Genomic DNA, 13,570 nt, shown 5'->3' on the forward strand with positions numbered 1-13,570 from the left:
TTCAAACAGCCAGCTGGAATTTTGATAGGAATGGCGTTGAGCCTGTAGACTAACTGGGGAAGAGTATTGCCATCTTCGTTTTAAAGCTTCTGACCCATTAACATAGGATATTCATTCATTTAGATATTTGTTACTATCTTTCAACAGTGCTTTGTAGTTTTCAGAGTATAGCCTTTATACTTCATTTGTTAAATTTAGTCCTAAATATTTTTATTTTATTTTTTTATTAATTACTTTTTCTTGGAGTGTAGTTGCTTTAAAATGTTGTGTTGGCTTCTACTGCAGAGAAAAATGAATCAGCCATACATAGACATATATCCCCTTCCTTTTTGGACTTCCTTCCAATTCAGGTCACCACAGAGCTTAAGTAAAGTCCCCTGTACCGTGCATGTGGTCCCATCGCTTGTCTGTTCTATAGATCCTGTCAGGAGCGCACTGTATCTGAGTCAGTCCCAGTCTCCTCGTTCCTCCTACCCAACGCCTTTCCCTCTTGTTATCCATGCATTTGTTTCCTACCTTTGTGTCTGTATTTCTGCCTTGCAGATAAGGTCATCTGTACCGTTTTTCTAGATTCCATGTATGTGTGTTATTTTCCAATATTTGTTTTTCTCTTTCTGACTCACTTCATGCTGTTTGACAGTCTCTAGGTCCATGCACATCTCTACAAATGACCCAGTTTCATTCCTTTTTATGTCTGAATAATATTCCATTGTATACAATAAATGGAATTGTTTTCTTAATTTCCATTTTGGACTGTTCATTACTAGTGTGTATAAATACAATCTATTTTCGCACATTATTCTTGTACCCTGCAACCTTTCTGTACTCTTTTATTAGTTTCAGTGCTTTTATAGTAGATTGCTGAGGATTTTCTGTATGTAAGTTTGTCATCTTCAAGTAGAGATAGTTTTACTTGTTTCTTTCCAATTTGGATGCCTCTTTCTTTCTTCTTCTACCCCCTCATCCCACCTTCCTGCATCGTTCCCTCTCTCTTGCTTTCTTGCATTTTCTTTTTGGTCTAATTGTCCTTGTTAAAATGTTGAAAACAAGAGGTAACAGTGTAAATCCTTCTCTTATTCTTGATCTTAGGGGAAAAGCATTCATTCTTTCATCAAGAAGTATGATCTTTGTTGTGGATTTTTTATAGATGCATTTTTCATATTGAGGATGTATCATTCTATCCCCCAATTTTTTTTTTAATTTTATTTTATTTTTAAACTTTACAGTATTGTATTAGTTTTGCCAAATATCGAAATGAATCTGCCACAGGTATACCCGCGTTCCCCATCCTGAACCCTCCACCCTCCTCCCTCCCCTCCCCTCCTTCTGGGTCGTCCCAGTGCACCAGCCCCAAGCATCCAGTACCGTGCATCGAACCTGGACTGGCGACTCGTTTCATACATGATATTATACATGTTTCAATGCTATTTTCCAAAATCTCCCCACCCTCTCCCTCTCCCACAGAGTCCATAAGACTGATCTATACATCTGTGTCTCTTTTGCTGTCTCATACACAGGGTTATTGTTTCCATCTTTCTAAATTCCATATATATGCGTTAGTATACTGTATTGGTGTTTTTCTTTCTGGCTTACTTCACTCTGTATAATAGATTCCAGTTTCATCCATCTCATTAGAACTGATTCAAATGTATTCTTTTTAATGGCTGAGTAATACTCCATTGTGTATATGTACCACAGCTTTCTTATCCATTCATCTGCTGATGGGCATCTATATTTTACCATGAAGGGGTTTGGATTTTGCAAAACGCTTTTTATGCATCTATTGAGATAATCATGTGAGTGACTTTTTTGTACTTTATTCAATTGATATGGTGAAATAATTGGCTTTTGGATGTTGAACTACCAACTTTACATTCCTGGATTAAATCCTAATTGATCATCACATGTAATTCCTTTTTATATAATGCTGGGTTTGGTTTGCTAGTATTTTATTTGTTGCTGTTGTTCAGTCACTAGTCTTGTCTGACTCTTCATGACCCCATAGACTGCAGCATGCCAGTCTTCCTTGTCCTTCACTGTCTTCCGGACTTTGCTCAGATTCATGTCTGTTGAATTGGTGATGCTGTCTAACCATCTTATCCTCTGCTGCCCCCTTCTCCTTTTGCCTTCAGTCTTTCCCCGCATCAGAGTCTTTTTCCTATGAGTTGGCTCCTAGCCTCAGGTGGCCAAAGTATTGGAGCTTCAGCTTTAGCATCAGCCCTTCCAGTGAATATCCAGGGTTGATTTCCTTTAGGATTGACTGGTTTTATCTCCTTAAAGTCCAAGGGGCTCTCAAGAGTCTTCCTCAGCACCACAATTCAGAAGCATCAATTCTTTGGCACTAAGCCTTCCTTATGGTCCAACTCTTGGTTTCTCAAGAGACAAGATATTTGTCTTGTAACAGGATATCTGTGTCTATATCAGTGAAATACGGATTTTGTTTTCTTGGTACATCTTTACGTTCTTGGTATCAGGGTAATACTGGCATCACAGAACAAGTTAGGAAGTGTTCCCTCCACTTCTGCTTTTTGAAAGAGTGTGTGAATGTTCTTTAAATGTTGAGAAGAATTTACAGGCTTTTTTTGTGGGTAATTTTGTGATTACTAATTTAATCTCTTATCACAAGTCTATTCAGAAATTTTATTTCTTCTTGAATCTGTTTTTGTAGTTTGTGTCTTTGTGTACATATAATTTAGGTTATCTAATTTGATGGCTTACAGTCGTTTTTAGTATCTCCTTATAATCCTTTTTATTTTTGTAACTGTGTGTGTGTGTGTGCACATGCACACATGTGCACAGCCGTGTCTGACCAACTCTTTGCGACCTCATGGACTGTAGCCTGCCAGGCTCCTTTGTCCATGGAATTTTCCAGGCAAGAATACTGGAGTGAGTTGCCAGTTCCTCCTCCAGGGGATCTTCCTGACCCAGGAATTGAACCCACGTCTCTTGCATCTCCTGTCTTGGCAGGCGGATTCTTTACGACTGCACCACCCGGGAAGCCCATTAATTTTTGTAAAGTCAGTAATAGTGTCCTGTCTTTAATTCTTGATTTTAGTCACTTGAGTCCAGTCTCTTCTTTTCAGTCAGTCTAACTAAAGTTTTGATTTCACTGATCTTTTCAAAGAGCCAACTTTTGGTTTTGTTGATTATTCTTTATTTTCATATTTTATATTTCCACAGTAAGCATTGTTTTCTTCCTTCTGCTTGCATTTGGTTTACTTTACTCTTTCTTCTTCTGGTTTCCTAAATGTGGAAGTTTAGATTATTGATTTGAAGTCTTTTTTATTTTTTAGTGTAGGCATTTACAGGGGTGGTGAATAATTTTACATGTCAGCTTGGGCTAAGCTATCTCCTAGATAGCTGGGAGAACAGTGTTTCTGGATGCATCCGTTTGGGTCTCTCCAGAAGAGATTGATACTTAAATCAGTAGACTACCTAAATGTGATGGTCCTCACTAATGTAGATGGACATTATCCAATCCCTTGAAGGGTCTGATTAGAACAAAAAGGTGGAGGAAGGGTAAGTTCACTCTTTCTTCTTGAGTTGAGATATCCATCTTCTCCTTGCCCTTGGACATCAGCCATCCTGGTTCTTGGACCTTGAAAGTGAAAGTGAAAGTGAAGTCGCTCAGTCGTGTCCGACTCTTTGCTACCCCATGGACTGTAGCCCACCAGGCTCCTCCATCCATGGAATTTTCCAGGCAAGAGTACTGGAGTGGGTTGCCATTTCCTTCTCCAGAGGATCTTCCCCACCCAGGGATCAAACCCAGGTCTCCCGCATTGCAAACAGATGCTTTTACCATCTGAGCCACGAGGGAAGCTTGGACCTTGAGACAGACTGAATTACACTACCTAGTTTCCTGGTTCTCCAGCTTGTACATGGCGAGTGTGGGACTTCTCAGCCTCCATAATCCTGTGAGCCAATTCCTATAATAAATCTTCTGTTGTATGTATCCTGTTGGGTTTTGTTTCTCTGGAGAACCCTAATATAAATATCCTTCCATGTATGGACCATGCTTTATTGTTTCTTTGCATGCCTCGTGATTTTTTTTAGATAATCAGACATTTAATGTAATGTGGCAATTCTAGAAATCAGAGTTTCTTCCTCCCCAGGGTTTTCTATTGTTTATTTTTGGTTTTGTTTGTTTAGTAACTTTTCTGCAGCAATCCCATGAAGCCGGCATTCTTTTTTGTGTTTCTACTTGGTTTCCACTTGATTATCATAGTGGTCTGCTGATTAGATAGGGATTTCCTTACATGCCTGGAACCAAAACATTTCCCAGTCTTTGCTGAGGGGCTCTCTGTGTGTTTTGAAGTACAGCTTCAAACCTTCAGCCCTTAATCAGACAGGTTCTGCCTTAACCTTCTCTTCCTATTTGCACAGAACCTCCAGATCATCCAGAATTTAGGCCCTAAATTCAGGTCTTTCTTAAGCATGTACACGGCTCTGGGAATGTGCACAGAGCTACTTGTGTTTGTGGCTTTCTTAATTCCCAGAAGCATGGCAGAGCTTTTCAAAGCCCACAAAGATTCTCCTTCCCAAGCTTTTCCTTTTAACATTTTTGGTGAGCCTATTATTTTCCCCAAGCTTTATTCACCACCTTAGGCAGCTTCAGAGTTGAGCAGCTGCCTGTAATTTTTGACGAATGCACCTGGAGGAGAGACTTTTTGCATTGGTTGAGCTGAGTGAGGTCAAATAAAGGCATCACTTCAAGTGGGGTCTTCTAGGGAACTAACAGGTCAGATAATGACAGTTCTCTTGGAATGAAGGTTAACAGAGCCCCACCTCATTCTTCTCCCTCCCAGCAGCTGCCAGTCTGCTGATTTTTTTAAAAAAATTATTTATTTTTAATTGAAGAATAATTGTTTTACAATATTGTGTTGTTTTTTTGCCATATATCCATATGAATCAGCCATCAGATCAGATCAGTCGCTCAGTCGTGTCTGACTCTTTGCGACCCCATGAATTGCAGTCACCCTGTTTATTTAACTTATATGCAGAGTATATCATGAGAAACGCTGGACTTGAAGAAACACAAGCTGGAATCAAGATTGCCTGGAGAAATCTCAATAAACTCAGATATGCAGATGACACCACCCTTATGGCAGAAAGTGAAGAGGAACTCAAAAGCCTCTTGATGAAAGTGAAAGTGGAGAGTGAAAAAGTTGGCTTAAAGCTCAACATTCAGAAAACGAAGATCATGGCATCCGGTCCCATCACTTCATGGGAAATAGATGGGCAAACAGTGGAAACAGCGTCAGACTTTATTTTTCTGGGCTCCAAAGTCACTACAGATGGTGACTGCAGCCATGAAATTAAAAGACGCTTACTCCTTGGAAGGAAAGTTACGACCAACCTAGATAGCATATTCAAAAGCAGAGACATTATTTTGCCAACAAAGGTTCATCTAGTCAAGGCTATGGTTTTTCCTGTGGTCATGTATGGATGTGAGAGTTGGACTGTGAAGAAGGCTGAGCACCGAAGAATTGATGCTTTTGAACTGTGGTGTTGGAGAAGACTCTTGAGAGTCCCTTGGACTGCAAGGAGATCCAACCAGTCCATTCTGAAGGAGATCAGCCCTGGGATTTCTTTGGAGGGAATGATGCTAAAGCTGAAACTCCAGTACTTTGGCCACATCATGGGAAGAGTTGACTCAATGAATCAGCCATAGGTATACATATATCCCCTCCTTCTTGAATCTTCCACCTCCCACACCATCCCACTCCTCTAGGTTGTCACAGAAGCCCGATTTGAGTTCCCTGAGGCATACAGCAAATTCCCACTGGCTATTTTACATATGGTAGTGTATATGTATCCAAGTCAGCTGAGTTTTACTCTGATTGTGAGCTGTCAGTTTTCAAGGCTACTGTGGAGCTAGAGAGGAGCAGTGAGCACAGGGCAAATGAAAATGCCTCGAAGCACACTGTTCTTACCAAGATTAAGCAGTTTGCCTTGAAAAACCACTACCCAGATTTCTGGGATCTTTTGATCAATTTCTAGAATTCTTAAAATACTTAACCTGACAATTGTTTGTGAGTTTTCTAGTTGCTTTAATGGAGAAAATGAAGAGAGAATTTCTGTAGTTCCTTGATCTGCCATTTTTGCTGACATCATTTCCCTGGCCCACTGAATTGTGATGTATCAATAGATTATATATATCTTGAGATCCAATTAGAAAGGCAGTACATGAAGTGCCAGTTATCCTGTTCATGGGTAGGAAGGAGAACGTTAAGAGGTCTCACATATGTTGAGGAATTTGCTTTCAGTCTTTTCTTGAACTTCTCTTGGTGCAAGAATCAGAGGAATCAAGGAGCAGCTTGTATTCAGCAAGACTGTTTTCACATTGCTCGTCTACCACATCGTCCTCTGTAAACCACACTCCTGTGCATTTGTGTTTTTGCCTCTCCATCTTCCATAATAGCTTTCCTGTGATTAGACTTCCCAGGGTGAGGACTGAATCATTCCACTGAGAGTCTGATGTAAGAACTGCTGTGTTGTAAAAACTTTCCCTGCACATTCAAGAAGGAAAGCTACTTAAAAGAATGGGTGCCCTTAACTATTTGTATCATTGATGACAACAGGTTAATATTATGTAGTACTTTTGTAAGACTGTTCCGAGGTGAATAAAAAGAAACAATAGGTGTTTAGTTTCTTTCTTTTTTTCTTATCTCCTTAATAATACTTGCACGTATAAGCACAAGTTGCCTGTTGCCAATAAGCAACAGTAGTCATTTTAGCATATATTCAGTCAGTAAATTCTGTAATGAACCCAGGTAAATAAGTTCACTCCCTCAGCAAGGAGATGGTGAGAACTTACTATGGACTAGGCATATGATTAAGTTTGTTGCTCTCATTCTCCCAGAATTCCAGAATTTTCCTATTCCTTCCATATCTTGGGTGTAAACTATGAAATTGACTTCGTTACTTCTCTTGCTTTATCCAGAAACACAGAACAAAGTGATCTAGATGCCACACAAAATATTCAGTGCTCCCTCCGCTTTCTCACAGACACACAAACACATCATACACACGAAGTGAAAGAGGAAAACTGCCTATAAAATCAAGGAATGTTAAGTGCAAATAATTTTTTAAGCTCATACCACTTCCTGAGACAAGGCATACTAGGGCACGGTCATCCGTTTTTTCTGGTCCTGCTCAACATCCAGAGATACACTTAGATCCTAATTAGAGATTTGGAGATCATGGGGGCAATTCTCCTCTTGAAAGTTTCCACCTCTACATCCAGTACGTGCCTGGTATCATATTCAAAAATATTTCATGAATTTACTGGGTAGAGTTCAGAATTTGCTGGTTTAGCCTCAGAAGTGATGAGATTGCCAAGATTTTCCAGTTTTCTGCGTGTCACCTTGTTTCCTCTTTGTACATAAGCTTGCAAGGTCTGCCCGGGGCTGGGTACTCCCAGTCCTGTGGGGGAGGGTGGGAACGCTGGCAGCTGCCAGGACGGCTGTGGCGGTGGACGGCTGGATGCAGGTGCACAGCCTGCCTCGATTTGACAGGCTTTAAGGCTCGCATTATCTCTAGTGGTATCCAATATCCTGACCAGTACGGTCCTTCAAAACAACAGAAGCAACCCAGTAATGCAACTTCATCAGGGCATCCAGTTCCATAATATTTACTCAGATCTACGTAGATAAAACATCTGCAATGTGTTTTTTTGTGTGATTTGCATGGTCCCCCGTCCCAGCAGCTTAGAAATTAAATCATGCCCCTGACCTTATGATGCATTGGTATTTGCATGATATTTTTTTCACTTACACCCTGTATGCTCTGTAAAGATTAGAACTTTTAAGGGTGTGTAACAGTTCCTTGCCAGAGCAGTTCAAGGGACAGGTAGTAACTGCTGGGTGAATTATTCTCCTGGTAGAAAGTTGGTGTAGAATTCTGAAGCTGTACAATGTTCATTCGGAGAAGGCAGTGACACCCCACTCCAGTACTCTTGCCTGGAAAATCCCATAGATGGAGGAGCCTGGTGGGCTGCAGTCCATGGGGCCGCTAAGAGTCGGACACGACTAAGTGACTTCACTTTCACTTTTCACTTTCATGCATTGAAGAAAGAAATGGCAACCCACTCCAGTGTTCTTTCCTGGAGAATCCCAGGGACGGGGGAGCCTGGTGGGCTGCCGTCTATGGGGTTGCACAGAGTTGGACACGACTGAAGTGACTTAGCAGCAGCAGCAAGTTCATTTGCCTCTGGTTTGGAGAGTCTAGTCTCATTGTCTGATGAATGAACTTAGTCCCCATCCACCACTAACTAACTAGACCATGGATGAGTCACTTGAGTTTTCTAAATCTCCATTTTCTTGGCTGGAAATTAAAACAAATAACCCCTGCCTGGCGGCCTTATGAGGTAGTTTTGAGAATGAAATGATAAGAATGTGTGTGAAAGTAGTTTGGAAATGACTGTTAGAGGCAGATAAGAGCTCAAGATTACCTCTCCTCCCTGCCAGGTTCTCACCTCGAGAGAGAAGAAGAACCAGCCAAATAGGGCTTCAGAGTGCCATCCTGTTAGAGCTGTAGCAAACAAAATTTGGGGCTTGGGAAATTGGAATTGGAGAATGTGGCTTAGACCTGAGGCTAAAATTGTGTCCCCTGCCTCCCACCTCAAATAAAAACCTTTGTATTGGCAAAGAGAGCCGAATTGACTGGGCAGCAGTCCAGTCCACTCACTGCCAATTCAAGGATGCTTCTGGAGGATGAGAGGAGCTGGGACACAGAATGGCAAGCAGTCCACACACACAATGGTGGTGCGGGTCCTCCCACAGTGGTCAGTGCTCAGAGGTAGGAAGCGCTGGCTCACCCCAGAGGAGGAGGGGGCTTCTACTGCCCGAGCCCACGTGGTCAAAGAGAGCTAGACATCCTGCCACCAATGAGTAGTGACCTGCCATCTCCTCAAGCAGGGAAACAGGCTCCTCAAACAGATGAGCACTCCTCCTTCCTGAAGAGAAGAACAAGTAAGGGGGGGAGTGTTGACTTCATCACTCTAGAGGGAGGAAGTGACTGGAAGTTTGTGGATTTGTGAAGGAGGGCAAGAGTCCCCTCCTGTCGCCCAGTCACGGTGGTGAGGCATACAGAGGGATCAGGGTTTGCCTTTATAGGATTTGCCTATAAGTGAAAAGTCTGAGGAACTTGTTTATTAAGGTACATTGCTGCTGCTGCTGCTGCTAAGTCTCTTTGGTCGTGTCCGACTCTATGCGACCCCATAGACGGCAGCCCACCAGGCTCCCCCGTCCCTGGGATTCTCCAGGCAAGAACATTGGAGTGGGTTGCTATTTCCTTCTCCAATGCATGAAAGTGAAAACTGAAAGTGAAGTCGCTCTGTCATGTCTGACTCTTAGCAACCCCATGGGCTGCAGCCTACTATCCATGGCTCCTCTATCCATGGGATTTTCCAGGCAAGAGTACTGGAGTGGGGTGCCATTGCTTTCTCCATAAGGTACATTAGAGGATATTTAACAGTCCCCTCGTTTTGTAGGGAGAAGGGGCCAAGGGCAGGTGGGTGACTGGCTCAATTAGTTGATGTCAGTTTTCTAGTCTTCAGAAAGAAGATTAGGTCTAGAGAACAGAACGCTCACCAGGGAGGGTAGGACTTGGGTGGTGCCCCTGGGCAGCCAGAGACAAGTAGGGGAGTTTGGGAGTGTGTTCTCAAACAGAAGTGTATGTGTGTGTTGTGTTCCAAGTTGCTTCAGCTGCGTCCAACTCTTTGCAACCCTGTGGACTATAACTGCCAGGCTCCTCTCTCCATGGGGATTCTCCAGGCAAGAATACTAGGGTGGTTTGCCATTTCCTCTAGGGGATCTTCCTGACCCAGGGATTGAACCCATGTCATTTATGTCTACTGGCAGGCAGGTTCTTTACCGCTAGCCCCATCTAGGAAGTCCTTCAAACAGGAGTGTGCATGCTAAGTCACTTCAGTCATGTCTGATTCTTTTTTTTTTTTTGTAAATTTATTTATTTATTTTAATTGGAGGCTAATTACAATATTGTAGTGGGTTTTGCCATACACTGACATGAATCAGCCATGGGTGTATGTGTGTCCCCCATCCTCAACCCGCCTCCCACCTCCCTCTCCATCCCATCCCTCAGGGTTGTCCCAGTGCACCGGCCCTGAGTGCCCTGTCTCATGCATCAAACCTGGACTGGCAATCTATTTCACATATGGTAATATACATGGTTCAATGCTATTCTCTCAAATCACCCCATCCTCACCTTCTCCCACAGAATCCAAAAGTCTGTTCTTTACATCTGTGTTTCTTTTGCTATCTCACATAGGGTCATCATTACCATCTTTCTAAATTCCATATATATATATATGTTAATACACTGTATTGGTGTTTTTCTTTCTGACTTACTTCACTCTGTATAATAGGCTCCAGTTTCATCCACCTCATTAGAACTGACTCAAATGTGTTTTTTTAACCGCTGAGTAATATTCCATTGTGTATATGTACCACAGCTTTCTTACCCATTCATCTGCCAATGGACATCTAGATTGGTTCCATGTCCTAGCTATTGTAAACAATGCTGTGATGAACATTGGAGTACATGTGTCTCTTTCAGTTCTGGTTTCCTTGGTGTGTTTGCCCAGCAGTGGGATTGCTGGGTCATGTGGCAGTTCTATATTCAGTTTTTAAAGGAATCTCCATACTATTCTCCATAGTGGCTGTACTAGCTTGCATTTCCACCAACACTGTAAAAAGATTCCCTTTTCTCCACACCCTCTCCAGCATTTGTTGTTTGTAGACTTTTTGATAGCAGCCATTCTGACTGGCATGAGATGGTACCTCACTGTGGTTTTGATTTGCATTTCTCTAATAATGAGTGATGTTGAACATCTTTTCCTGTGTTTGTTAGCCATCTGTATGTCTTCTTTGGAGAAATGTCTGTTTAGTTCTTTGGTCCATTTTTTGATTGGGTTGTTTATTTTTCTGGAATTGAGCTGCATGAGCTGCTTATATATTTTAGAGATTAATTCTTTGTCGGTTGCTTCATTTGCTATTATTTTCTTCCATTCTGAAGGCTGTCAGTAACACAATAATAGTGGGAGACTTTAATACCCTACTAACATCTGTGGATAGATCAACCAAACAGAAAATTAGCAAGGAAACACAAATTTTAAATGATGCAATGTAATAGTTAGACCTAATTGATATCTATAGGACATTTTACCCCAACACAATGAATTTCACCTTTTTCTCAAGTGCATACGGAACATTCTCCAGGTTAGATCACATCCTGGGACATAAATCTAGCCTTGGTAAATTAAAAAAAAAATTGAAATCATTTCAAGCATGTTTTCTGATCACAATGCAGTAAGATTAGATGTCAACTACAGGGAAAAAAAACTATTAAAAATACAAACATATGGAGGCTAAACAACACGCTTCTGAATAACCAACAAATCACATAAGAAATAAAAAAGAAATCAAAATATGCATAGAAACAAATGAAAATGAAAACATGACAACCCAAAACCTATGGGATTCAGTAAAAACAGTGCTAAGGGGAAGTTTCATAGCAATACAAGCTTACCTCCAGAAACAAGAGAAAAATAAAATAAATAACCTAACTTTACACCTAAAGCAACTAGAAAAAGAAGAAATGAAGAACCCCAGGATTAGTAGAAGGAAAGAAATCATAAGTATTAGGGCAGAAATAAATGAAGGAGAAACAAAGGAGACTATAGCAAAAATCAACAAAACTAAAAGCTGGTTCTTTGAGAAGATAAATAAATAAGGCAAACCTTTACCCATACTCATCAAGAAAAAAAGGAGAAGAATCAAATCAACAGAATTAGAAATGAAAATGGAGAAATCACAACAGACAACACAGAAATACAAAGGATCAAAAGAGACTATCAGCAACTATATGCCAATAAAATGGACAACTTGGAAGAAATGGACAAATTCTTAGAAAAGTACAACTTTCCAAAACTGAACTAGGAAGAAATAGAAAATCTTAACAGATCCATCACAAGCATGGAAATTGAAACTGCAATCAAAAATCTTCCAACATTCAAAAGCCCAGAACCAGATGACTTCACAGATGAATTCTACCAAAAATTTAGAGAAGAGCTAACACCTATCCTACTCAAACTCTTCCAGAAAATTGCAGAGGAAGGTAAACTGCCAAACTCATTCTATGAGGCCACCATCACCCTAATACCAAAACCAGACAAAGATGCCACAAAAAAAGAAAACTACAGGCCAATATCACTGATCAACATAGATGCAAAAATCCTTAACAAAATTCTAGCAATCAGAATCCAACAACATATTAAAAAGACCAAGAGGGCTTTATCCCAGGGATGCAAGGATTCTTTAGTATTTGCAAATCAATCAATGTGATACACCACATTAACAAATTGAAAGATAAAAACCATATGATTATCTCAATAGATGCAGAGAAAGCCTTTGACAAAATTCAACATCCATTTATGATAAAAACCCTCCAGAAAGCAGGCATAGAAGGAACATATATCAACATAATAAAAGCCATATATGATAAACCCACAGCAAACATTATCCTCAATGGTGAAAAATTGAAAGGATTTCCCCTAAAGTCAGGAACAAGACAAGGGTGCCCACTCTCACCACAACTATTCAACATAACTTTGGAAGTTTTGGCCATAGCAATCAGAGGAGAAAATGAAATAAAAGGAATCCAGATTGGAAAAGAAGTAAAACTATCACTGTTTGCAGATGACATGATCCTGTACATCAGTCAGTTCAGTTCAGTCACTCAGTCGTGCTGACTCTTTGCGACCCCATGAATCGCAGCACGCCAGGCCTCCCTGTCCATCACCAACGCCCAGTGTTTACCCAAACTCATGTCCATTGAGTCGGTGATGCCATCCAGCCATCTCATCCTCTGTTGTCCCCTTCTTCTCCTGCCCCTAATCCCTCCCAGCATCAGGGTCTTTTCTAATGAGTCAACTCTTCGCATGAGGTGGCCAAAGTACTGGAGTTTCAGCCTCAGCATCAGTCCTTCCAATGAACACCCAGGATTGGTCTCCTTTAGGATGGACTGGTTGGACCTCCTTGCAGTCCAAGGGACTCGGAAGAGTCTTCTCCAGCACCACAGTTCAAAGCATCAATTCTTCGGTGCTCAGCTTTCTTCACAGTCCAAATCTCACATCCATACATGACCACTGGAAAAACCATAACCTTGACTAGACAGACCTTTGTTGGCAAAGTAATATCTCTACTTTTTAATATGCTGTCTAGGTTGGTCATAACTTTCCATCCAAGGAGTAAGTGTCTTTTAATTTCATGGCTGCAGTCACCATCTGCAGTGATTTTCAAGCCCAAAAAATAAAGTCTGACACTGTTTCCACTGTTTCCCCACCTATTTCCCATGAAGTGATGGGACCGGATGCCATGATCTTCGTTTTCTGAATGTTGAGCTTTAAGCCAACCTTTTCACTCTCCTCTTTCACTTTCATCAAGAGGCTTTTGAGTTCCTCTTCACTTTCTGCCATAAGGGTGGTGTCATCTGCATATCTGAGGTTACTGATATTTCTCCCAGCAATCTTGATTCTAACTTGTGCTTC

At 41.2% G+C, this 13,570-nt stretch overlaps 1 long non-coding RNA gene across 7 annotated transcripts in view; it reads left to right on the forward strand.

The window, feature by feature from the left end:
- The window catches only part of LOC139186914 (uncharacterized), a 97,472-nt gene extending 90,829 nt beyond the window's left edge, over positions 1–6,643 (forward strand). For all 7 annotated transcript variants that reach the window (XR_011570602.1, XR_011570601.1, XR_011570599.1 and 4 more), the window contains one exon: positions 5,001–6,643. This is a non-coding gene — a long non-coding RNA (uncharacterized lncRNA). The remainder of the gene's footprint in view (positions 1–5,000) is intronic.
- The last annotated feature ends 6,927 nt before the right edge of the window (positions 6,644–13,570 follow it).

This window comes from Bos indicus, chromosome 14, assembly GCF_029378745.1.
Source record: "Bos indicus isolate NIAB-ARS_2022 breed Sahiwal x Tharparkar chromosome 14, NIAB-ARS_B.indTharparkar_mat_pri_1.0, whole genome shotgun sequence".
Lineage (NCBI taxonomy): Eukaryota > Metazoa > Chordata > Mammalia > Artiodactyla > Bovidae > Bos > Bos indicus.